General features: G+C 46.8%; 1 long non-coding RNA gene across 1 annotated transcript; it reads left to right on the top strand.

Moving 5' to 3' along the window:
• The first annotated feature begins 25 nt into the window (after nucleotides 1–25).
• Nucleotides 26–27,949, top strand: LOC115194533 (uncharacterized). Its single transcript, XR_003878387.1, has 2 exons — nucleotides 26–109; nucleotides 27,669–27,949. It is a non-coding gene; the product is annotated as an uncharacterized LOC115194533 (long non-coding RNA).

The raw sequence follows: 27,949 nt of genomic DNA, 5'->3' as shown, positions 1-27,949 counted from the left end.
CAAAATGTGTTGTTTTTCTCTGCAGGTGATCTTGGCTCTCCCTCCATCACACGTTTGACAGGCCTCTCCAGTCAGGTTTCCTCAAGCTGTGGAAAACCGCTTTTAAACGGTGAGTGAAGACGACATTTGGTCATTTATCATATACTGTGGTCATTGTAAACAGTGGTGATTGTGCACTATGGTAATTGTACACTGTGGTCATTGTACACTGTGGTCATTGTACACTGTGGTCATTGTACACTGTGGTCATTGTACACTGTGGTCATTGTAAACAGCGGTGATTGTGCACTGTGGTCATTGTACACTGTGGTCATTGTACACTGTGGTCATTGTACACTGTGGTCATTGTGCACTGTGGTCATTGTACACTGTGGTCATTGTACACTGTCGTCATTGTGGACTGTGGTCATTGTACACTGTGAACATTGTACACTGTGAACACTGTGGACAGTGGTCATTGTAAACAGTGGTGATTGTGCACTATGGTAATTGTACACTGTGGTCATTGTACACTGTGGTCATTGTACACTGTGGTCATTGTACACTGTGGTCATTGTAAACAGCGGTGATTGTGCACTGTGGTCATTGTACACTGTGGTCATTGTACACTGTGGTCATTGTACACTGTGGTCATTGTGTACTGTGGTCATTGTACACTGTGGTCATTGTACACTGTCGTCATTGTGGACTGTGGTCATTGTACACGGTGAACATTGTACACTGTGAACATTGTGGACAGTGGTCATTGTAAGCTGTGGACATTGAACACTGTGGTCATTGTGGACTGTGGTCATTGAACACTGTGGTCATTGTGGACTGTGGTCATTGTGGACTGTGGTCATTGTTCACTGTGGTCATTGAACACTGTGGTCATTGTGGACTGTGGTAATTGAACACTGTGGTCATTGTGGACTGTGGTCATTGTGGACTGTGGTCATTGTGGACTGTGGTCATTGTGGTCTTTGGTCATTGTACACTGTGGGCTTTGTGGACTGTGGTCATTGTACACTGTGGTCAGTGAAAACTGTGGTCATTGTGGACAGTGGTCATTGTGGACTGTGGTCATTGTACACTGTGGTCATTGTACACTGTGGTCATTGAACACTGTGGTCATTGTGGACTGTGGTCATTGTGGATTGTGGTCATTGTGGACTATGGTCATTGTACAGTGTGGTCATTGAACACTGTGGTCATTGTGGACTGTGGTCATTGTGGACTGTTTTCATTGTGGATTGTGGTCATTGTGGACTATGGTCATTGTACAGTGTGGTCATTGTGGACTGTGGTCATTGTGGACCGTGGTCATTGTACAGTGTGGTCATTGTGCACTGTGGTCATTGTGCACTGTGGTCATTGTACACTGTGGTCATTGTGGACTCTGGTCATTGTGGACTGTGGTCATTGTACACTGTGGTCATTGTACAGTGTGGTCATTGTGGACTATGGTCATTGTGCACTGTGGTCATTGTGGACTGTGGTAATTGTACACTGTGGTCATTGTGGACTGTGGTCATTGTGGACTGTGGTCATTGTACACAGTGGGCATTGTGCTGTGTTGTCATTGTGGACTGTGGTCATTGTGGACTGTGGTCATTGTGGACAGAGGTCATTGTGCTGTGTGGTCATTGTGCTGTGTGGTCATTGTGCTGTGTGGTCATGGTGGACTGTGGTCATGGTGGACTGTGGTCATGGTGGACTGTGGTCATTGTACAGTCTGGTCATTGTGGACTGTGGTCATTTTGGATTGTGGTCATTGTGGACTGTGGTCATTGTGGACTGTGGTCATTGTACACTGTGGTCATTGTGCTGTGTGATCATTGTGGTCTGTGGTCATTGTGCAGTGTGGTCATTGTACAGTGTGGTCATTGTGCTGTGTGGTCATTGTGGACTGTGGTCATTGTGGAATGTGGTTATTGTGGACTATGGTCATTGTACACTGTGGTCATTGTGGACTGTGGTCATTGTGCTGTGTGGTCATTGTACAGTGTGGTCATTGTGGACTGTGGTCATTGTGGACTGTGGTCATTGTGGACTGTGGTTATTGTACACTGTGGTCATTGTGGACTGTGGTCATTGTGGACTGTGGTCATTGTGGACTGTGATCATTGTACACTGTGGTAATTGTGCTGTGGGGTCATTGTGCTGTGTGGTCATTGTGGACTGTGGTCATGGTGGACTGTGGTCATGGTGGACTGTGGTCATGGTGGACTGTGGTCATTGTACAGTCTGGTCATTGTACACTGTGGTCATTGTGCAGTGTGGTCATTGTGGACTGTGGTCATTGTGGACTGTGGGCATTGTGGACTGTGTGGTCATTGTGGACTGTGGTCATTGTGGACTGTGGTCATTGTGGACTGTGGTCATTGTACACTGTGCTCATTGTGATGTGTGGTCATTGTGGACTGTGGTCATTGTGGACTGTGGTCATTGTGCACTGTGGTCATTGTGCAGTGTGGTCATTGTGGACTGTGGTCATTGTGGACTGTAGTCATTGTGGACTGTGGTCATTGTGGACTGTGGTCATTGTGGACTGTGGTCATTGTGGATTGTGGTCATTGTACACTGTGGTCATTGTGGACTGTGGTCATTGTACAGTGTGGTCTTTGTGGACTGTGGTCGTTGTGGACTGTGGTCATTGTACACTGTGGTCATTGTACACTGTGGTCATTGTGGACTGTGGTCATAGTACACTGTGGTCATTGTGGACTGTGGTCATTGTGGACTGTGGTCAGTGTGGACTGTGGTCATTGTACACTGTGGTCATTGTGGACTGTGGTCATTGTGGACTGTGGTCATTGTTCACTGTGGTCATTGTGGACTGTGGTCATTGTGGACTGTGGTCATTGTACACTGTGGTCATTGTGGACTGTGGTCATTGAACACTGTGGTCATTGTACACTGTGGTCATTGTGGACTGTGGTCATAGTACACTGTGGTCATTGTGGACTGTGGTCATTGTACACTGTGGTCATTGTGGACTGTGGTCATTGTGGACTGTTGTCATTGTACACTGTGATCATTGTACAGTGTGGTGATTGTGGCCTGTGGTCATTGTTGATTGTGGTAATTAAACACTGTGTTCATTGTGGACTTTGGTCATTGTGGACTGTGAACATTGTACACTGTGGTCATTGTACAGTGTGGTCATTGTAGACTGTGGTCATTGTACACTGTGGTCATTGTGGACTGTGAACATTGTACACTGTGGTTAATGTACACTGTGGTCATTGTGGACTATGGTCATTGTACACTGTGGTTATTGTACACTGTGGTCATTGTGGACTATGGTCATTGTACACTGTGGTCATTGTGGACTGTGATCATTGTACACTGTGGTTAATGTACACTGTGGTCATTGTGGACTATGGTCATTGTACACTGTGGTTATTGTACACTGTGGTCATGGTGGACTGTGGTCATTGTACAGTCTGGTCATTGTGGACTGTGGTCATTGTGGACTGTGGTCATTGTACACTGTGGTCATTGTGCTGTGTGATCATTGTGGTCTGTGGTCATTGTGCAGTGTGGTCATTGTACAGTGTGGTCATTGTGCTGTGTGGTCATTGTGCACTGTGGTCATTGTGGCCTGTGGTCATTGTGGACTGTGGTCATTGTGGACTGTGGTCATTGTGGACTGTGGTCATTGTGGACTGTGGTTATTGTGGACTATGGTCATTGTACACTGTGGTCATTGTGCTGTGTGGTCATTGTACAGTGTGGTCATTGTGGACTGTGGTCATTGTGGACTGTGCTCATTGTGGACTGTGGTCATTCTGGACTGTGGTTATTGAACACTGTGGTCATTGTGGACTATGGTCATTGTACACTGTGGTCATTGTGGACTGTGGTCATTATGGACTGTGGTCATTGTGGACAGAGGTCATTGTGCTGTGTGGTCATTGTGGACTGTGGTCATGGTGGACTGTGGTCATTGTACACTGTGGTCATTGTGGACAGAGGTCATTGTGCTGTGTGGTCATTGTGCTGTGTGGTCATGGTGGACTGTGGTCATGGTGGACTGTGGTCATGGTGGACTGTGGTCATTGTACAGTCTGGTCATTGTACACTGTGGTCATTGTGCAGTGTGGTCATTGTGGACTGTGGTCATTGTACACTGTGGGCATTGTGGACTGTGTGGTCATTGTGGACTGTGGTCATTGTGGACTGTGGTCATTGTGGACTGTGGTCATTGTGGACTGTGGTCATTGTGGACTGTGGTCATTGTACACTGTGCTCATTGTGGACTGTGGTCATTGTGGACTGTGGTCATTGTGCACTGTGGTCATTGTGCACTGTGGTCATTGTGCAGTGTGGTCATTGTGGACTGTGGTCATTGTCCTGTGTGGTCATTGTCGACTGTGGTCATTGTGGACTGTGGTCATTGTGGATTGTGGTCATTGTGGACTGTGGTCATTGTGGACTGTGGTCATTGTACAGTGTGGTCTTTTTGGACTGTGGTCATTGTGGACTGTGATCATTGTACACTGTGGTTAATGTACACTGTGGTCATTGTGGACTGTGGTCATAGTACACTGTGGTCATTGTACACTGTGGTCATTGTGGACTGTGGTCATAGTACACTGTGGTCATTGTGGACTGTGGTCATTGTGGACTGTGGTCATTGTGGACTGTGGTCATTGTACACTGTGGTCATTGTGGACTATGGTCATTGTACACTGGTCATTGTGGACTGTGATCATTGTACACTGTGGTTAATGTACACTGTGGTCATTGTGGACTATGGTCATTGTACACTGTGGTTATTGCACACTGTGGTTATTGCACACTGTGGTCATGGTGGACTGTGGTCATTGTACAGTCTGGTCATTGTGGACTGTGGTCATTTTGGATTGTGGTCATTGTGGACTGTGGTCATTGTGGACTGTCGTCATTGTACACTGTGGTCATTGTGCTGTGTGATCATCTTGGTCTGTGGTCATTGTGCAGTGTGGTCATTGTACAGTGTGGTCATTGTGCTGTGTGGTCATTGTGGACTGTGGTCATTGTGGACTGTGGTCATTGTGGACTGTGGTCATTGTGGACTGTGGTTATTGTGGACTATGGTCATTGTACACTGTGGTCATTGTGGACTGTGGTAATTGTGCTGTGTGGTCATTGTACAGTGTGGTCATTGTACAGTGTGGTCATTGTGGACTGTGGTCATTGTGGACTGTGGTCATTGTGGACTGTGCTCATTGTGGACTGTGGTCATTGTACACTGTGGTCAGTGAAAACTGTGGTCATTGTGGACAGTGGTCATTGTGGACTGTGCTCATTGTGGACTATGGTCATTGTACACTGTGGTCAGTGAAAACTGTGGTCATTGTGGACAGTGGTCATTGTGGACTGTGGTCATTGTACACTGTGGTCATTGAACACTGTGGTCATTGTGGACTGTGGTCATTGTGGATTGTGGTCATTGTGGACTATGGTCATTGTACAGTGTGGTCATTGAACACTGTGGTCATTGTGGACTGTGGTCATTGTGGACTGTTTTCATTGTGGATTGTGGTCATTGTGGACTATGGTCATTGTACACTGTGGTCATTGTGGACTGTGGTCATTGTGGACTGTGGTCATTGTACAGTGTGGTCATTGTGGACTATGGTCATTGTGCACTGTGGTCATTGTACACTGTGGTCATTGTGGACTGTGGTCATTGTACACTGTGGTCATTGTGGACTGTGGTCATTGTGGACTGTTGTCATTGTACACTGTGATCATTGTACAGTGTGGTGATTGTGGCCTGTGGTCATTGTTGATTGTGGTCATTGTGGACTGTGGTCATTTTACACTGTGGTCATTGTACACTGTATTCATTGTGGACTTTGGTCATTGTGGACTGTGGTAATTAAACACTGTGTTCATTGTGGACTTTGGTCATTGTGGACTGTGAACATTGTACACTGTGGTCATTGTACAGTGTGGTCATTGTAGACTGTGGTCATTGTACACTGTGGTCATTGTGGACTGTGAACATTGTACACTGTGGTTAATGTACACTGTGGTCATTGTGGACTATGGTCATTGTACACTGTGGTTATTGTACACTGTGGTCATTGTGGACTATGGTCATTGTACACTGTGGTCATTGTGGACTGTGATCATTGTACACTGTGGTTAATGTACACTGTGGTCATTGTGGACTATGGTCATTGTACACTGTGGTTATTGTACACTGTGGTCATGGTGGACTGTGGTCATGGTGGACTGTGGTCATTGTACAGTCTGGTCATTGTGGACTGTGGTCATTTTGGATTGTGGTCATTGTGGACTGTGGTCATTGTGGACTGTGGTCATTGTACACTGTGGTCATTGTGCTGTGTGATCATTGTGCTCTGTGGTCATTGTGCAGTGTGGTCATTGTACAGTGTGGTCATTGTGCTGTGTGGTCATTGTGCACTGTGGTCATTGTGGCCTGTGGTCATTGTGGACTGTGGTCATTGTGGACTGTGGTCATTGTGGACTGTGGTTATTGTGGACTATGGTCATTGTACACTGTGGTCATTGTGGACTATGGTCATTGTGGACTGTGGTCATTGTGCTGTGTGGTCATTGTACAGTGTGGTCATTGTGGACTGTGGTCATTGTGGACTGTGCTCATTGTGGACTGTGGTCATTGTGGACTGTGGTTATTGTACATTGTGGTCATTGTGGACTATGGTCATTGTACACTGTGGTCATTGTGGACTGTGGTCATTATGGACTGTGGTCATTGTGGACAGAGGTCATTGTGCTGTGTGGTCATTGTGGACTGTGGTCATGGTGGACTGTGGTCATTGTACACTGTGGTCATTGTGGACAGAGGTCATTGTGCTGTGTGGTCATTGTGCTGTGTGGTCATGGTGGACTGTGGTCATGGTGGACTGTGGTCATGGTGGACTGTGGTCATTGTACAGTCTGGTCATTGTACACTGTGGTCATTGTGCAGTGTGGTCATTGTGGACTGTGGTCATTGTACACTGTGGGCATTGTGGACTGTGTGGTCATTGTGGACTGTGGTCATTGTGGACTGTGGTCATTGTGGACTGTGGTCATTGTACACTGTGCTCATTGTGCTGTGTGGTCATTGTGGACTGTGGTCATTGTGGACTGTGGTCATTGTGCACTGTGGTCATTGTGCACTGTGGTCATTGTGCAGTGTGGTCATTGTGCAGTGTGGTCATTGTGGACTGTGGTCATTGTCCTGTGTGGTCATTGTGGACTGTGGTCATTGTCGACTGTGGTCATTGTGGACTGTGGTCATTGTGGATTGTGGTCATTGTGGACTGTGGTCATTGTGGACTGTGGTCATTGTACAGTGTGGTCTTTTTGGACTGTGGTCATTGTGGACTGTGATCATTGTACACTGTGGTTAATGTACACTGTGGTCATTGTGGACTGTGGTCATAGTACACTGTGGTCATAGTACACTGTGGTCATTGTACACTGTGGTCATTGTGGACTGTGGTCATTGTGGACTGTGGTCATTGTGGACTGTGGTCATTGTGGACTGTGGTCATTGTGGACTGTGGTCATTGTGGACTGTGGTCATTATACACTGTGGTCATTGTGGACTATGGTCATTGTACACTGGTCATTGTGGACTGTGATCATTGTACACTGTGGTTAATGTACACTGTGGTCATTGTGGACTATGGTCATTGTACACTGTGGTTATTGCACACTGTGGTTATTGCACACTGTGGTCATTGTGGACTGTGGTCATTGTACAGTCTGGTCATTGTGGACTGTGGTCATTTTGGATTGTGGTCATTGTGGACTGTGGTCATTGTGGACTGTCGTCATTGTACACTGTGGTCATTGTGCTGTGTGATCATCTTGGTCTGTGGTCATTGTGCAGTGTGGTCATTGTACAGTGTGGTCATTGTGGACTGTGGTCATTGTGGACTGTGGTCATTGTGGACTGTGGTCATTGTGGACTATGGTCATTGTACACTGTGGTCATTGTGGACTGTGGTAATTGTGCTGTGTGGTCATTGTACAGTGTGGTCATTGTACAGTGTGGTCATTGTACAGTGTGGTCATTGTGGACTGTGGTCATTGTGGACTGTGGTCATTGTGGACTGTGGTCATTGTGGACTGTGCTCATTGTGGACTGTGGTCATTGTGGACTGTGGGCTTTGTGGACTGTGGTCATTGTACACTGTGGTCATTGTGGTCTTTGGTCATTGTACACTGTGGGCTTTGTGGACTGTGGTCATTGTACACTGTGGTCAGTGAAAACTGTGGTCATTGTGGACAGTGGTCATTGTGGACTGTGGTCATTGTACACTGTGGTCATTGAACACTGTGGTCATTGTGGACTGTGGTCATTGTGGATTGTGGTCATTATGGACTATGGTCATTGTACAGTGTGGTCATTGAACACTGTGGTCATTGTGGACTGTGGTCATTGTGGACTGTTTTCATTGTGGACTATGGTCATTGTACACTGTGGTCATTGTGGACTGTGGTCATTGTGGACTGTGGTCATTGTACAGTGTGGTCATTGTGGACTATGGTCATTGTGCACTGTGGTCATTGTACACTGTGGTCATTGTGGACTGTGGTCATTGTGGACTGTGGTCATTGTGGACTGTGGTCATTGTACACTGTGGTCATTGTACACTGTGGTCAGTGAAAACTGTGGTCATTGTGGACAGTGGTCATTGTGGACTGTGGTCATTGTACACTGTGGTCATTGAACACTGTGGTCATTGTGGACTGTGGTCATTGTGGATTGTGGTCATTGTGGACTATGGTCATTGTACAGTGTGGTCATTGTACAGTGTGGTCATTGTGGACTATGGTCATTGTGCACTGTGGTCATTGTACACTGTGGTCATTGTGGACTGTGGTCATTGTACACTGTGGTCATTGTGGACTGTGGTCATTGTGGACTGTTGTCATTGTACACTGTGATCATTGTACAGTGTGGTGATTGTGGCCTGTGGTCATTGTTGATTGTGGTCATTGTGGACTGTGGTCATTTTACACTGTGGTCATTGTACACTGTATTCATTGTGGACTTTGGTCATTGTGGACTGTGGTAATTAAACACTGTGTTCATTGTGGACTTTGGTCATTGTGGACTGTGAACATTGTACACTGTGGTCATTGTACAGTGTGGTCATTGTAGACTGTGGTCATTGTACACTGTGGTCATTGTGGACTGTGAACATTGTACACTGTGGTTAATGTACACTGTGGTCATTGTGGACTATGGTCATTGTACACTGTGGTTATTGTACACTGTGGTCATTGTGGACTATGGTCATTGTACACTGTGGTCATTGTGGACTGTGATCATTGTACACTGTGGTTAATGTACACTGTGGTCATTGTGGACTATGGTCATTGTACACTGTGGTTATTGTACACTGTGGTTATTGTACACTGTGGTCATGGTGGACTGTGGTCATGGTGGACTGTGGTCATTGTACAGTCTGGTCATTGTGGACTGTGGTCATTTTGGATTGTGGTCATTGTGGACTGTGGTCATTGTGGACTGTGGTCATTGTACACTGTGGTCATTGTGCTGTGTGATCATTGTGGTCTGTGGTCATTGTGCAGTGTGGTCATTGTACAGTGTGGTCATTGTGCTGTGTGGTCATTGTGCACTGTGGTCATTGTGGCCTGTGGTCATTGTGGACTGTGGTCATTGTGGACTGTGGTCATTGTGGACTGTGGTTATTGTGGACTATGGTCATTGTACACTGTGGTCATTGTGGACTATGGTCATTGTGGACTGTGGTCATTGTGCTGTGTGGTCATTGTACAGTGTGGTCATTGTGGACTGTGCTCATTGTGGACTGTGGTCATTGTGGACTGTGGTTATTGTACACTGTGGTCATTGTGGACTATGGTCATTGTACACTGTGGTCATTGTGGACTGTGGTCATTATGGACTGTGGTCATTGTGGACAGAGGTCATTGTGCTGTGTGGTCATTGTGCTGTGTGGTCATTGTGGACTGTGGTCATGGTGGACTGTGGTCATTGTACACTGTGGTCATTGTGGACAGAGGTCATTGTGCTGTGTGGTCATTGTGGACTGTGGTCATGGTGGACTGTGGTCATTGTACAGTCTGGTCATTGTACACTGTGGTCATTGTGCAGTGTGGTCATTGTGGACTGTGGTCATTGTACACTGTGGGCATTGTGGACTGTGTGGTCATTGTGGACTGTGGTCATTGTGGACTGTGGTCATTGTGGACTGTGGTCATTGTGGACTGTGGTCATTGTACACTGTGCTCATTGTGCTGTGTGGTCATTGTGGACTGTGGTCATTGTGGACTGTGGTCATTGTGCACTGTGGTCATTGTGCACTGTGGTCATTGTGCAGTGTGGTCATTGTGGACTGTGGTCATTGTCCTGTGTGGTCATTGTGGACTGTGGTCATTGTCGACTGTGGTCATTGTGGACTGTGGTCATTGTGGATTGTGGTCATTGTGGACTGTGGTCATTGTGGACTGTGGTCATTGTACAGTGTGGTCTTTTTGGACTGTGGTCATTGTGGACTGTGATCATTGTACACTGTGGTTAATGTACACTGTGGTCATTGTGGACTGTGGTCATAGTACACTGTGGTCATTGTACACTGTGGTCATTGTGGACTGTGGTCATAGTACACTGTGGTCATTGTGGACTGTGGTCATTGTGGACTGTGGTCATTGTGGACTGTGGTCATTGTACACTGTGGTCATTGTGGACTATGGTCATTGTACACTGGTCATTGTGGACTGTGATCATTGTACACTGTGGTTAATGTACACTGTGGTCATTGTGGACTATGGTCATTGTACACTGTGGTTATTGCACACTGTGGTTATTGCACACTGTGGTCATGGTGGACTGTGGTCATTGTACAGTCTGGTCATTGTGGACTGTGGTCATTTTGGATTGTGGTCATTGTGGACTGTGGTCATTGTGGACTGTCGTCATTGTACACTGTGGTCATTGTGCTGTGTGATCATCTTGGTCTGTGGTCATTGTGCAGTGTGGTCATTGTACAGTGTGGTCATTGTGCTGTGTGGTCATTGTGGACTGTGGTCATTGTGGACTGTGGTCATTGTGGACTGTGGTCATTGTGGACTGTGGTTATTGTGGACTATGGTCATTGTACACTGTGGTCATTGTGGACTGTGGTAATTGTGCTGTGTGGTCATTGTACAGTGTGGTCATTGTACAGTGTGGTCATTGTGGACTGTGGTCATTGTGGACTGTGGTCATTGTGGACTGTGCTCATTGTGGACTGTGGTCATTGTGGACTGTGGGCTTTGTGGACTGTGGTCATTGTACACTGTGGTCATTGTGGTCTTTGGTCATTGTACACTGTGGGCTTTGTGGACTGTGGTCATTGTACACTGTGGTCAGTGAACACTGTGGTCATTGTGGACTGTGGTCATTGTGGATTGTGGTCATTGTGGACTGTGGTCATTGTACACTGTGGTCATTGAACACTGTGGTCATTGTGGACTGTGGTCATTGTGGATTGTGGTCATTGTGGACTATGGTCATTGTACAGTGTGGTCATTGAACACTGTGGTCATTGTGGACTGTGGTCATTGTGGACTGTTTTCATTGTGGATTGTGGTCATTGTGGACTATGGTCATTGTACACTGTGGTCATTGTGGACTGTGGTCATTGTGGACTGTGGTCATTGTACAGTGTGGTCATTGTGGACTATGGTCATTGTGCACTGTGGTCATTGTACACTGTGGTCATTGTGGACTGTGGTCATTGTGGACTGTGATCATTGTACACTGTGGTCATTGTACAGTGTGGTCATTGTGGACTATGGTAATTGTGCACTGTGGTCATTGTGGACTGTGGTCATTGTACACTGTGGTCATTGTGGACTGTGGTCATTGTGGACTGTGGTCATTGTACACCGTGGGCATTGTGCTGTGTTGTCATTGTGGACTGTGGTCATTGTGGACTGTGGTCATTGTACAGTCTGGTCATTGTACACTGTGGTCATTGTACAGTGTGGTCATTGTGGACTGTGGTCATTGTACACTCAGGGCATTGTGGACTGTGTGGTCATTGTGGACTGTGGTCATTGTGGACTGTGGTCATTGTGGACTGTGGTCATTGTGGACTGTGGTCATTGTACACTGTGCTCATTGTGCTGTGTGGTCATTGTGGACTGTGGTCATTGTGGACGGTGGTCATTGTGGACTGTGGTCATTGTGGACTGTGGTCATTGTGCACTGTGGTCATTGTGCAGTGTGGTCATTGTGGACTGTGGTCATTGTCCTGTGTGGTCATTGTGGACTGTGGTCATTGTCGACTGTGGTCATTGTGGACTGTGGTCATTGTGGACTGTGGTCATTGTGGATTGTGGTCATTGTGGATTGTGGTCATTGTGGACTGTGGTCATTGTGGACTGTGGTCATTGTACAGTGTGGTCTTTGTGGACTGTGGTCATTGTGGACTGTGGTCATAGTACACTGTGGTCATTGTACACTGTGGTCATTGTGGACTGTGGTCATAGTACACTGTGGTCATTGTGGACTGTGGTCATTGTGGACTGTGGTCATTGTGGACTGTGGTCAGTGTGGACTGTGGTCATTGTACACTGTGGTCATTGTGGACTGTGGTCATTGTGGACTGTGGTCATTGTGGACTGTGGTCATTGTGGACTGTGGTCATTGTACAATGTGGTCATTGTGGACTGTGGTCATTGTGGACTGTGATCATTGTACACTGTGGTTAATGTACACTGTGGTCATTGTGGACTATGGTAATTGTACACTGTGGTTATTGTACACTGTGGTCATTGTGGACTATGGTCATTGTACACTGTGGTCATTGTGGACTGTGATCATTGTACACTGTGGTTAATGTACACTGTGGTCATTGTGGACTATGGTCATTGTACACTGTGGTCATTGTACACTGTGGTCATTGTGGACTGTGGTCATCGTGGACAGTGGTCATTTTGAATTGTGGTCATTGTGGACTGTGGTCATTGTACACAGTGGGCATTGTGCTGTGTTGTCATTGTGGACTGTGGTCATTGTGGACTGTGGTCATTGTGGACTGTGGTCATTGTACACTGTGGTCATTGTGGACTATGGTCATTGTACACTGGTCATTGTGGACTGTGATCATTGTACACTGTGGTTAATGTACACTGTGGTCATTGTGGACTATGGTCATTGTACACTGTGGTTATTGCACACTGTGGTCATGGTGGACTGTGGTCATGGTGGACTGTGGTCATTGTACAGTCTGGTCATTGTGGACTGTGGTCATTTTGGATTGTGGTCATTGTGGACTGTGGTCATTGTGGACTGTGGTCATTGTACACTGTGGTCATTGTACACTGTGTGATCATTGTGGTCTGTGGTCATTGTGCAGTGTGGTCATTGTGCTGTGTGGTCATTGTGGACTGTGGTCATTGTGGACTGTGGTCATTGTGGACTGTGGTAATTGTGCTGTGTGGTCATTGTACAGTGTGGTCATTGTACAGTGTGGTCATTGTGGACTGTGGTCATTGTGGACTGTGGTCATTGTGGACTGTGCTCATTGTGGACTGTGGTCATTGTGGACTGTGGGCTTTGTGGACTGTGGTCATTGTACACTGTGGTCATTGTGGTCTTTGGTCATTGTACACTGTGGGCTTTGTGGACTGTGGTCATTGTACACTGTGGTCAGTGAACACTGTGGTCATTGTGGACTGTGGTCATTGTGGATTGTGGTCATTGTGGACTGTGGTCATTGTACACTGTGGTCATTGAACACTGTGGTCATTGTGGACTGTGGTCATTGTGGATTGTGGTCATTGTGGACTATGGTCATTGTACAGTGTGGTCATTGAACACTGTGGTCATTGTGGACTGTGGTCATTGTGGACTGTTTTCATTGTGGATTGTGGTCATTGTACAGTGTGGTCATTGTGGACTATGGTCATTGTGCACTGTGGTCATTGTGGACTGTGTTCATTGTGGACTGTGGTCATTGTACACTGTGGTCATTGTGGACTGTGTTCATTGTGGACTGTGGTCATTGTACAGTGTGGTCATTGTGGACTATGGTCATTGTGCACTGTGGTCATTGTACACTGTGGTCATTGTGGACTGTGGTCATTGTGGACTGTGATCATTGTACACTGTGGTCATTGTACACTGTGGTCATTGTGGACTGTGGTCATTGTGGACTGTGGTCATTGTACACCGTGGGCATTGTGCTGTGTTGTCATTGTGGACTGTGGTCATTGTGGACTGTGGTCATTGTGGACAGAGGTCATTGTGCTGTGTGGTCATTGTGCTGTGTGGTCATTGTGCTGTGTGGTCATGGTGGACTGTGGTCATGGTGGACTGTGGTCATTGTACAGTCTGGTCATTGTACACTGTGGTCATTGTACAGTGTGGTCATTGTGGACTGTGGTCATTGTACACTCAGGGCATTGTGGACTGTGTGGTCATTGTGGACTGTGGTCATTGTGGACTGTGGTCATTGTGGACTGTGGTCATTGTGGACTGTGGTCATTGTACACTGTGCTCATTGTGCTGTGTGGTCATTGTGGACTGTGGTCATTGTGGACGGTGGTCATTGTGGACTGTGGTCATTGTGGACTGTGGTCATTGTGCACTGTGGTCATTGTGCAGTGTGGTCATTGTGGACTGTGGTCATTGTCCTGTGTGGTCATTGTGGACTGTGGTCATTGTCGACTGTGGTCATTGTGGACTGTGGTCATTGTGGACTGTTGTCATTGTGGATTGTGGTCATTGTGGATTGTGGTCATTGTGGACTGTGGTCATTGTGGACTGTGGTCATTGTACAGTGTGGTCTTTGTGGACTGTGGTCATTGTGGACTGTGGTCATAGTACACTGTGGTCATTGTACACTGTGGTCATTGTGGACTGTGGTCATAGTACACTGTGGTCATTGTGGACTGTGGTCATTGTGGACTGTGGTCATTGTGGACTGTGGTCAGTGGTCATTGTACACTGTGGTCATTGTGGACTGTGGTCATTGTGGACTGTGGTCATTGTGGACTGTGGTCATTGTGGACTGTGGTCATTGTACAATGTGGTCATTGTGGACTGTGGTCATTGTGGACTGTGATCATTGTACACTGTGGTTAATGTACACTGTGGTCATTGTGGACTATGGTAATTGTACACTGTGGTTATTGTACACTGTGGTCATTGTGGACTATGGTCATTGTACACTGTGGTCATTGTGGACTGTGATCATTGTACACTGTGGTTAATGTACACTGTGGTCATTGTGGACTATGGTCATTGTACACTGTGGTCATTGTACACTGTGGTCATTGTGGACTGTGGTCATCGTGGACAGTGGTCATTTTGAATTGTGGTCATTGTGGACTGTGGTCATTGTACACAGTGGGCATTGTGCTGTGTTGTCATTGTGGACTGTGGTCATTGTGGACTGTGGTCATTGTGGACTGTGGTCATTGTACACTGTGGTCATTGTGGACTATGGTCATTGTACACTGGTCATTGTGGACTGTGATCATTGTACACTGTGGTTAATGTACACTGTGGTCATTGTGGACTATGGTCATTGTACACTGTGGTTATTGCACACTGTGGTCATGGTGGACTGTGGTCATGGTGGACTGTGGTCATTGTACAGTCTGGTCATTGTGGACTGTGGTCATTTTGGATTGTGGTCATTGTGGACTGTGGTCATTGTGGACTGTGGTCATTGTACACTGTGGTCATTGTACACTGTGTGATCATTGTGGTCTGTGGTCATTGTGCAGTGTGGTCATTGTGCTGTGTGGTCATTGTGGACTGTGGTCATTGTGGACTGTGGTCATTGTGGACTGTGGTCATTGTGGACTGTGGTTATTGTGGGCTATGGTCATTGTACACTGTGGTCATTGTGCTGTGTGGTCATTGTACAGTGTGGTCATTGTACAGTGTGGTCATTGTGGACTGTGGTCATTGTGGACTGTGCTCATTGTGGACTGTGGTCATTGTGGACTGTGGGCTTTGTGGACTGTGGTCATTGTACACTGTGGTCATTGTGGTCTTTGGTCATTGTACACTGTGGGCTTTGTGGACTGTGGTCATTGTACACTGTGGTCAGTGAAAACTGTGGTCATCGTGGACAGTGGTCATTGTGGACTGTGGTCATTGTACACTGTGGTCATTGAACACTGTGGTCATTGTGGACTGTGGTCATTGTGGATTGTGGTCATTGTGGACTATGGTCATTGTACACTGTGGTCATTGTGGACTGTGGTCATTGTGGACTGTGGTCATTGTACAGTGTGGTCATTGTGGACTATGGTCATTGTGCACTGTGGTCATTGTACACTGTGGTCATTGTGGACTGTGGTCATTGTGGACTGTGGTCATTGTACACTGTGGTCATTGTACACTGTGTGATCATTGTGGTCTGTGGTCATTGTGCAGTGTGGTCATTGTGCTGTGTGGTCATTGTGGACTGTGGTCATTGTGGACTGTGGTCATTGTGGACTGTGGTCATTGTGGACTGTGGTCATTGTGGACTGTGGTTATTGTGGGCTATGGTCATTGTACACTGTGGTCATTGTGCTGTGTGGTCATTGTACAGTGTGGTCATTGTACAGTGTGGTCATTGTGGACTGTGGTCATTGTGGACTGTGCTCATTGTGGACTGTGGTCATTGTGGACTGTGGGCTTTGTGGACTGTGGTCATTGTACACTGTGGTCATTGTGGTCTTTGGTCATTGTACACTGTGGGCTTTGTGGACTGTGGTCATTGTACACTGTGGTCAGTGAAAACTGTGGTCATCGTGGACAGTGGTCATTGTGGACTGTGGTCATTGTACACTGTGGTCATTGAACACTGTGGTCATTGTGGACTGTGGTCATTGTGGATTGTGGTCATTGTGGACTATGGTCATTGTACACTGTGGTCATTGTGGACTGTGGTCATTGTGGACTGTGGTCATTGTACAGTGTGGTCATTGTGGACTATGGTCATTGTGCACTGTGGTCATTGTACACTGTGGTCATTGTGGACTGTGGTCATTGTGGACTGTGGTCATTGTACACTGTGGTCATTGTACAGTGTGGTCATTGTGGACTATGGTCATTGTGCACTGTGGTCATTGTGGACTGTGGTCATTGTACACTGTGGTCATTGTGGACTGTGGTCATTGTGGACTGTGGTCATTGTACACCGTGGGCATTGTGCTGTGTTGTCATTGTGGACTGTGGTCATTGTGGACTGTGGTCATTGTGGACAGAGGTCATTGTGCTGTGTGGTCATTGTGGACTGTGGTCATGGTGGACTGTGGTCATGGTGGACTGTGGTCATTGTACACTGTGGTCATTGTGGACAGAGGTCATTGTGCTGTGTGGTCATTGTGCTGTGTGGTCATTGTGCTGTGTGGTCATTGTGCTGTGTGGTCATTGTGGACTGTGGTCATTGTGGACTGTGGTCATTGTGGACTGTGGTCATTGTGGACTGTGGTCATTGTGCTGTGTGGTCATTGTGCTGTGTGGTCATTGTGCAGTGTGGTCATTGTGCAGTGTGGTCATTGTGCAGTGTGGTCATTGTGGACTGTGGTCATTGTGGACTGTGGTCATTGTGGACTGTGGTTATTGTACACTGTGGTCATTGTACAGTGTGGTCATTGTACAGTGTGGTCATTGTACAGTGTGGTCATTGTACAGTGTGGTCATTGTACAGTGTGGTCATTGTGGACTGTGGTCATTGTGGAATGTGCTCATTGTGGACTGTGGTTATTGTGGACTGTGGTCATTGTACACTGTGTTCATTGTGGACTGTGGTCATTGTGGACTGTGGTCATTGTGGACTGTGATCATTGTACACAGTGGGCATTGTGCTGTGTTGTCATTGTGGACTGTGGTCATTGTGGACTGTGGTCATTGTGGACTGTGGTCATTGTACACTGTGATCATTGTGGACTGTGGTCATTGTGGACTGTGGTCATTGTTGATTGTGGTCATTGTGGACTGTGGTCATTGTACACTGTGGTCATTGTACACTGTGGTCATTGTACACTGTGGTCATTGTGGACTTTGGTCATTGTGGACAGTGGTCATTTTGGATTGTGGTCATTGTGGACTGTGGTCATTGTACACAGTGGGCATTGTGCTGTGTTGTCATTGTGGACTGTGGTCATTGTGGACTGTGGTCATTGAGGACTGTGGTCATTGTGCAGTGTGGTCATTGTGGACTGTGGTCATTGTGAACTGTGGTCATTGTGCTGTGTGGTCATTGTGCTGTGTGGTCATTGTGGACTGTGGTCATGGTGGACTGTGGTCATGGTGGACTGTGGTCATTGTACAGTGTGGTCATTGTGGACTGTGGTCATTGTGGACTGTGGTCATTGTGGACTGTGGTCATTGTACACTGTGGTCATTGTGGACTATGGTCATTGTACACTGGTCATTGTGGACTGTGATCATTGTACACTGTGGTTAATGTACACTGTGGTCATTGTGGACTATGGTCATTGTACACTGTGGTTATTGCACACTGTGGTCATGGTGGACTGTGGTCATGGTGGACTGTGGTCATTGTACAGTCTGGTCATTGTGGACTGTGGTCATTTTGGATTGTGGTCATTGTGGACTGTGGTCATTGTGGACTGTGGTCATTGTACACTGTGGTCATTGTACACTGTGTGATCATTGTGGTCTGTGGTCATTGTGCAGTGTGGTCATTGTGCTGTGTGGTCATTGTGGACTGTGGTCATTGTGGACTGTGGTCATTGTGGACTGTGGTCATTGTGGACTGTGGTCATTGTGGACTGTGGTTATTGTGGGCTATGGTCATTGTACACTGTGGTCATTGTGCTGTGTGGTCATTGTACAGTGTGGTCATTGTACAGTGTGGTCATTGTGGACTGTGGTCATTGTGGACTGTGCTCATTGTGGACTGTGGTCATTGTGGACTGTGGGCTTTGTGGACTGTGGTCATTGTACACTGTGGTCATTGTGGTCTTTGGTCATTGTACACTGTGGGCTTTGTGGACTGTGGTCATTGTACACTGTGGTCAGTGAAAACTGTGGTCATCGTGGACAGTGGTCATTGTGGACTGTGGTCATTGTACACTGTGGTCATTGAACACTGTGGTCATTGTGGACTGTGGTCATTGTGGATTGTGGTCATTGTGGACTATGGTCATTGTACACTGTGGTCATTGTGGACTGTGGTCATTGTGGACTGTGGTCATTGTACAGTGTGGTCATTGTGGACTATGGTCATTGTGCACTGTGGTCATTGTACACTGTGGTCATTGTGGACTGTGGTCATTGTGGACTGTGGTCATTGTACACTGTGGTCATTGTACACTGTGTGATCATTGTGGTCTGTGGTCATTGTGCAGTGTGGTCATTGTGCTGTGTGGTCATTGTGGACTGTGGTCATTGTGGACTGTGGTCATTGTGGACTGTGGTCATTGTGGACTGTGGTCATTGTGGACTGTGGTTATTGTGGGCTATGGTCATTGTACACTGTGGTCATTGTGCTGTGTGGTCATTGTACAGTGTGGTCATTGTACAGTGTGGTCATTGTGGACTGTGGTCATTGTGGACTGTGCTCATTGTGGACTGTGGTCATTGTGGACTGTGGGCTTTGTGGACTGTGGTCATTGTACACTGTGGTCATTGTGGTCTTTGGTCATTGTACACTGTGGGCTTTGTGGACTGTGGTCATTGTACACTGTGGTCAGTGAAAACTGTGGTCATCGTGGACAGTGGTCATTGTGGACTGTGGTCATTGTACACTGTGGTCATTGAACACTGTGGTCATTGTGGACTGTGGTCATTGTGGATTGTGGTCATTGTGGACTATGGTCATTGTACACTGTGGTCATTGTGGACTGTGGTCATTGTGGACTGTGGTCATTGTACAGTGTGGTCATTGTGGACTATGGTCATTGTGCACTGTGGTCATTGTACACTGTGGTCATTGTGGACTGTGGTCATTGTGGACTGTGGTCATTGTACACTGTGGTCATTGTACAGTGTGGTCATTGTGGACTATGGTCATTGTGCACTGTGGTCATTGTGGACTGTGGTCATTGTACACTGTGGTCATTGTGGACTGTGGTCATTGTGGACTGTGGTCATTGTACACCGTGGGCATTGTGCTGTGTTGTCATTGTGGACTGTGGTCATTGTGGACTGTGGTCATTGTGGACAGAGGTCATTGTGCTGTGTGGTCATTGTGGACTGTGGTCATGGTGGACTGTGGTCATGGTGGACTGTGGTCATTGTACACTGTGGTCATTGTGGACAGAGGTCATTGTGCTGTGTGGTCATTGTGCTGTGTGGTCATTGTGCTGTGTGGTCATTGTGCTGTGTGGTCATTGTGGACTGTGGTCATTGTGGACTGTGGTCATTGTGGACTGTGGTCATTGTGGACTGTGGTCATTGTGCTGTGTGGTCATTGTGCTGTGTGGTCATTGTGCAGTGTGGTCATTGTGCAGTGTGGTCATTGTGCAGTGTGGTCATTGTGGACTGTGGTCATTGTGGACTGTGGTCATTGTGGACTGTGGTTATTGTACACTGTGGTCATTGTACAGTGTGGTCATTGTACAGTGTGGTCATTGTACAGTGTGGTCATTGTACAGTGTGGTCATTGTACAGTGTGGTCATTGTGGACTGTGGTCATTGTGGAATGTGCTCATTGTGGACTGTGGTTATTGTGGACTGTGGTCATTGTACACTGTGTTCATTGTGGACTGTGGTCATTGTGGACTGTGGTCATTGTGGACTGTGATCATTGTACACAGTGGGCATTGTGCTGTGTTGTCATTGTGGACTGTGGTCATTGTGGACTGTGGTCATTGTGGACTGTGGTCATTGTACACTGTGATCATTGTGGACTGTGGTCATTGTGGACTGTGGTCATTGTTGATTGTGGTCATTGTGGACTGTGGTCATTGTACACTGTGGTCATTGTACACTGTGGTCATTGTACACTGTGGTCATTGTGGACTTTGGTCATTGTGGACAGTGGTCATTTTGGATTGTGGTCATTGTGGACTGTGGTCATTGTACACAGTGGGCATTGTGCTGTGTTGTCATTGTGGACTGTGGTCATTGTGGACTGTGGTCATTGAGGACTGTGGTCATTGTGCAGTGTGGTCATTGTGGACTGTGGTCATTGTGAACTGTGGTCATTGTGCTGTGTGGTCATTGTGCTGTGTGGTCATTGTGGACTGTGGTCATGGTGGACTGTGGTCATGGTGGACTGTGGTCATTGTACAGTCTGGTCATTGTACACTGTGGTCATTGTGCAGTGTGGTCATTGTGGACTGTGGTCATTGTACACTGTGGTCATTGTGGACTGTGTGGTCATTGTGGACTGTGGTCATTGTGGACTGTTGTCATTGTGGACTGTGGTCATTGTGGACTGTGGTCATTATGGACTGTGGTCATTGTACACTGTGCTCATTGTGCTGTGTGGTCATTGTGGACTGTGGTCATTGTGGACTGTGGTCATTGTGCACTGTGGTCATTGTGCAGTGTGGTCATTGTGGACTGTGGTCATTGTGGACTGTGGTCATTGTGGATTGTGGTCATTGTGGACTGTGGTCATTGTGGACTGTGGTCATTGTGGACTGTGGTCTTTGTGGACTGTGGTCGTTGTGGACTGTGGTCATTGTACACTGTGGTCATTGTACAAAGTGGACATTGTGGACTGTGGTCATTGTGGACTGTGGTCATTGTGGACTGTGGTCATTGTGGACTGTGGTCATTGTACACTGTGGTCATTGTAGACTGTGGTCATTGTGGACTGTGGTCATTGTGGACTATGGTCATTGTACACTTTGGTCATTGTGGACTGTGGTCAGTGTGGACTGTGGTCATTGTACACTGTGGTCATTGTGGACTGTGGTCATTGTTCACTGTGGTCATTGTGGACTGTGGTCATTGTGGACTGTGGTCATTGTGGACTGTGGTCATTGAACACTGTGGTCATTGTACACTGTGGTCATTGTACACTGTGGTCATTGTGGACTGTGGTCATAGTACACTGTGGTCATTGTGGACTGTGGTCATTGTGGACTGTGGTCATTGTGGACTGTTGTCATTGTACACTGTGATCATTGTACAGTGTGGTCATTGTGGACTGTGGTCATTGTTGATTGTGGTCATTGTGGACTGTGGTCATTGTACGCTGTGGTCATTGTACACTGTGGTCATTGTACAGTGTGGTCATTGTGGACTGTGGTCATTGTGGACTGTGATCATTGTACACTGTGGTCATTGTGGACTATTGTCATTGTACACTGTGGTTATTGTACACTGTGGTCATGGTGGACTGTGGTCATGGTGGACTGTGGTCATTGTACAGTCTGGTAATTGTGGACTGTGGTCATTTTGGATTGTGGTCATTGTGGACTGTGGTCATTGTGGACTGTGGTCATTGTACACTGTGGTCATTGTGCTGTGTGATCATTGTGGTCTGTGGTCATTGTGCAGTGTGGTCATTGTACAGTGTGGTCATTGTGCTGTGTGGTCATTGTGGACTGTGGTCATTGTGGACTGTGGTCATTGTGGACTGTGGTTATTGTGGACTATGGTCATTGTACACTGTGGTCATTGTGGACTGTGGTCATTGTGCTGTGTGGTCATTGTACAGTGTGGTCATTGTACAGTGTGGTCATTGTACAGTGTGGTCATTGTACAGTGTGGTCATTGTGGACTGTGGTCATTGTGGACTGTGGTCATTGTGGACTGTGCTCATTGTGGACTGTGGTCATTGTGGACTGTGGTTATTGTACACTGTGGTCATTGTGGACTATGGTCATTGTACACTGTGGTCATTGTGGACTGTGGTCATTGTGGACTGTGGTCATTGTGGACAGAGGTCATTGTGCTGTGTGGTCATTGTGGACTGTGGTCATGGTGGACTGTGGTCATTGTACACTGTGGTCATTGTGGACAGAGGTCATTGTGCTGTGTGGTCATTGTGCTGTGTGGTCATTGTGGACTGTGGTCATGGTGGACTGTGGTCATGGTGGACTGTGGTCATTGTACAGTCTGGTCATTGTACACTGTGGTCATTGTGCAGTGTGGTCATTGTGGACTGTGGTCATTGTACACTGTGGTTAATGTACACTGTGGTCATTGTGGACTATTGTCATGGTGGACTGTGGTCATTGTACAGTCTGGTCATTGTGGACTGTGGTCATTTTGGATTGTGGTCATTGTGGACTGTTGTCATTGTGGACTGTGGTCATTGTACACTGTGGTCATTGTGCTGTGTGATCATTGTGGTCTGTGGTCATTGTGCAGTGTGGTCATTGTACAGTGTGGTCATTGTGCTGTGTGGTCATTGTGGACTGTGGTCATTGTGGACTGTGGTCATTGTGGACTGTGGTTATTGTGGACTATGGTCATTGTACACTGTGGTCATTGTGGACTGTGGTCATTGTGCTGTGTGGTCATTGTACAGTGTGGTCATTGTACAGTGTGGTCATTGTGGACTGTGGTCATTGTGGACTGTGGTCATTGTGGACTGTGCTCATTGTGGACTGTGGTCATTGTGGACTGTGGTCATTGTGGACTGTGGTTATTGTACACTATGGTCATTGTACACTGTGGTCATTGTGGATTGTGGATTGTGGTCATTGTGGACTGTGGTCATTGTGGACAGAGGTCATTGTGCTGTGTGGTCATTGTGGACTGTGGTCATGGTGGACTGTGGTCATTGTACACTGTGGTCATTGTGGACAGAGGTCATTGTGCTGTGTGGTCATTGTGGACTGTGGTCATGGTGGACTGTGGTCATGGTGGACTGTGGTCATGGTGGACTGTGGTCATTGTACAGTCTGGTCATTGTACACTGTGGTCATTGTGCAGTGTGGTCATTGTGGACTGTGGTCATTGTACACTGTGGGCATTGTGGACTGTGTGGTCATTGTGGACTGTGGTCATTGTGGACTGTGGTCATTGTGGACTGTGGTCATTGTACACTGTGCTCATTGTGCTGTGTGGTCATTGTGGACGGTGGTCATTGTGGACGGTGGTCATTGTGGACTGTGGTCATTGTGGACTGTGGTCATTGTCCTGTGTGGTCATTGTGGACTGTGGTCATTGTCGACTGTGGTCATTGTGGACTGTGGTCATTGTGGATTGTGGTCATTGTGGACTGTGGTTATTGTGGACTGTGGTCATTGTACAGTGTGGTCTTTGTGGACTGTTGTCATTGTGGACTGTGATCATTGTACACTGTGGTTAATGTACACTGTGGTCATTGTGGACTGTGGTCATAGTACACTGTGGTCATTGTACACTGTGGTCATTGTGGACTGTGGTCATAGTACACTGTGGTCATTGTGGACTGTGGTCATTGTGGACTATGGTCATTGTGGACTGTGGTCATTGTAGACTGTGGTCATTGTGGACTGTGGTCATTGTGGACTGTGGTCATTGTGGACTGTGGTCATTGTGGACTGTGGTCATTGTGGACTGTGGTCATTGTACACTGTGATCATTGTACAGTGTGGTCATTGTGGACTGTGGTCATTGTTGATTGTGGTCATTGTTGATTGTGGTCATTGTGGACTGTGGTCATTGTACACTGTGGTCATTGTACACTGTGGTCATTGTGGGCTTTGGTCATTGTGGACAGTGGTCATCGTGGACAGTGGTCATTTTGGATTGTGGTCATTGTGGACTGTGGTCATTGTACACAGTGGGCATTGTGGACTGTGGTCATTGAGGACTGTGGTCATTGTGCAGTGTGGTCATTGTGCAGTGTGGTCATTGTGGACTGTGGTCATTGTGAACTGTGGTCATTGTGGACTGTGGTCATTGTGGACTGTGGTCATTGTGGACTGTGGTCTTTGTACACTGTGGTCATTGTGCTGTGTGGTCATTGTGGACTGTGGTCATTGTGGACTGTGGTCATTGTGGACTGTGGTCTTTGTACACTGTGGTCATTGTGGACTGTGGTCATTGTACACTGTGGTCATTGTGGACTGTGGTTATTGTACACTGTGGTCATTGTGGACTATGGTCATTGTACACTGTGGTCATTGTGGACTGTGGTCATTGTGGACTGTGGTTATTGTGGACTATGGTCATTGTACACTGTGGTCATTGTGGACTGTGGTCATTGTGCTGTGTGGTCATTGTACAGTGTGGTCATTGTGGACTGTGGTCATTGTGGACTGTGGTCATTGTGGACTGTGCTCATTGTGGACTGTGGTCATTGTGGACTGTGGTCATTGTACACTGGTCATTGTGGACTATGGTCATTGTACACTGTGGTCATTGTGGACTGTTGTCATTGTGGACTGTGGTCATTGTGGACTGTGGTCATTGTGGACAGAGGTCATTGTGCTGTGTGGTCATTGTGGACTGTGGTCATGGTGGACTGTGGTCATTGCACACTGTGGTCATTGTGGACAGAGGTCATTGTGCTGTGTGGTCATTGTGCTGTGTGGTCATTGTGCTCTGTGGTCATGGTGGACTGTGGTCATGGTGGACTGTGGTCATTGTACAGTCTGGTCATTGTACACTGTGGTCATTGTGCAGTGTGGTCATTGTGGACTGTGGTCATTGTACATTGTGGACTGTGTGGTCATTGTGGACTGTGGTCATTGTGGACTGTGGTCATTGTGGACTGTGGTCATTGTGGACTGTGGTCATTATGGACTGTGGTCATTGAGGACTGTGGTCATTGTGCAGTGTGGTCATTGTGGACTGTGGTCATTGTGAACTGTGGTCATTGTGCTGTGTGGTCATTGTGGACTGTGGTCATTGTGGACTGTGGTCTTTGTACACTGTGGTCATTGTGCTGTGTGGTCATTGTGGACTGTGGTCATTGTGGACTGTGGTCATTGTGGACTGTGGTCATTGTGGACTTTGGTCTTTGTACACTGTGGTCATTGTGGACTGTGGTTATTGTACACTGTGGTCATTGTGGACTATGGTCATTGTACACTGTGGTCATTGTGGACTGTGGTCATCGTGGACAGTGGTCAATTTGGATTGTGGTCATTGTGGACTGTGGTCATTGTACACAGTGGGCATTGTGCTTTGTTGTCATTGTGGACTGTGGTCATTGTGGACTGTGGTCATTGTACACTGTGGTCATTGTGGACTATGGTCATTGTACACTGTGGTCATTGTGGACTGTGATCATTGTACACTGTGGTTAATGTACACTGTGGTCATTGTGGACTATGGTCATTGTACACTGTGGTTATTGTACACTGTTTTCATTGTGGACTATGGTCATTGTACACTGTGGTCATTGTGGACTGTGGTCATCGTGGACAGTGGTCATTTTGGATTGTGGTCATTGTACACTGTGGTCATTGTACACAGTGGGCATTGTGCTGTGTTGTCATTGTGGACTGTGGACATTGTGGACTGTGGTCATTGAGGACTGTGGTCATTGTGCTGTCTGGTCATTGTGGACTGTGGTCATTGTGGACTGTGGTCATTGTGGACTGTGGTCTTTGTACACTGTGGTCATTGTGCTGTGTGGTCATTGTGGACTGTGGTCATTGTGGACTGTGGTCTTTGTACACTGTGGTCATTGTGCTGTGTGGTCATTGTGGACTGTGGTCATTGTGGACTGTGGTCATTGTGGACTGTGGTCTTTGTACACTGTGGTCATTGTGGACTGTGGTCATTGTACACTGTGGTCATTGTGGACTGTGGTCGTTGTACACTGTGGTCATTGTGGACTGTGGTCATTGTGGACTGTGGTCATGGTGGACTGTGGTCATTGTACACTGTGGTCATTGTGGACTGTGGTCATTTTGGATTGTGGTCATTGTGGACTGTGGTCATTGTACACAGTGGGCATTGTGCTGTGTGGTCATTGTACACTGTGGTCATTGTGGACTGTGGTCATTGTGCACTGTGGTCATTGTGCAGTGTGGTCATTTTGGACTGTGGTCATTGTCCTATGGGGTCATTGTGGACTGTGGTCATTGTGCTGTCTGGTCATTGTGGACTGTGGTCATTGTACACTGTGGTCATTGTGGACTGTGGTCATTGTACACTGTGGTCATTGTGGACTGTGGTCATTGTACACTGTGGTCATTGTGGACTGTGGTCATTGTGGACTGTGGTCAATATACACTGTGATCATTGTGGACTGTGGTCATTGTACACTGTGGTCATTGTGGATTGTGGTCATTGTGGATTGTGGTCATTGTGGACTGTGGTCATTGTGGATTGTGGTCATTGTGGACTGTGGTCATTGTGCTGTCTTGTCATTGTGGACTGTGGTCATTTTACACTGTGGTCATTGTGCTGTGTGGTCATTGTGCAGTGTGGTCATTGTGGACTGTGGTCATTGTGGACTGTGGTCATTGTGGACTGTGGTCATTGTACACTGTGGTCATTGTGGACTGTGGTCATTGTGGACTGTGGTCATTGTACACTGTGGTCATTGTGCTGTGTGGTCATTGTGGACTGTGTGATCATTGTACACTGTGGTCATTGTGCAGGGTGATCATTGTGGACTGTGGTCATTGTGGACTGTGATCATTGTGCTGTGTGATCATTGTGGACTATGGTCATTGTGCAGTGTGGTCATTGTGGACTGTGGTCATTGTGCAGTGTGATCATTGCACTGTGGCCTGTAGGATTAAATGCTGTTGAGCCTCTTGCTGATGACTTGACTCAACCAGTAGGTGTCAGTGTTGAAAAGGCCTGTTGAAAAGTAACCATGGTTTTCTGGTTTGTTTGTTTGTTTTTCCAGGCCTGTTGATGACATTGGTCTGCTGGAACTTCTTCAACCTTCTGCCTTAAACCTGCTGAACCACCCAAGGAGGACTTTACAGCCATGTTCAACATTTTATTGATTTGGACATTTTAGTTCAATAACACTATTTTGTTATATACTGTAGTCGTGAATATTTATTCATATATATGTGTGTATCTTTTCTCCTGTGAATAATGTTTTGTTAAGTGTCGATTTTTTATTATTTTCTGAAATGTACATAACATAGAATATAAAACTATTCCAAAATACCTATCTAA

Source organism: Salmo trutta, chromosome 5, assembly GCF_901001165.1.
Source record: "Salmo trutta chromosome 5, fSalTru1.1, whole genome shotgun sequence".
NCBI classification, from domain to species: domain Eukaryota; kingdom Metazoa; phylum Chordata; class Actinopteri; order Salmoniformes; family Salmonidae; genus Salmo; species Salmo trutta.
Note: the sequence above shows the minus strand (reverse complement) of the source record. Positions and strands in the feature narration are given on the sequence as shown.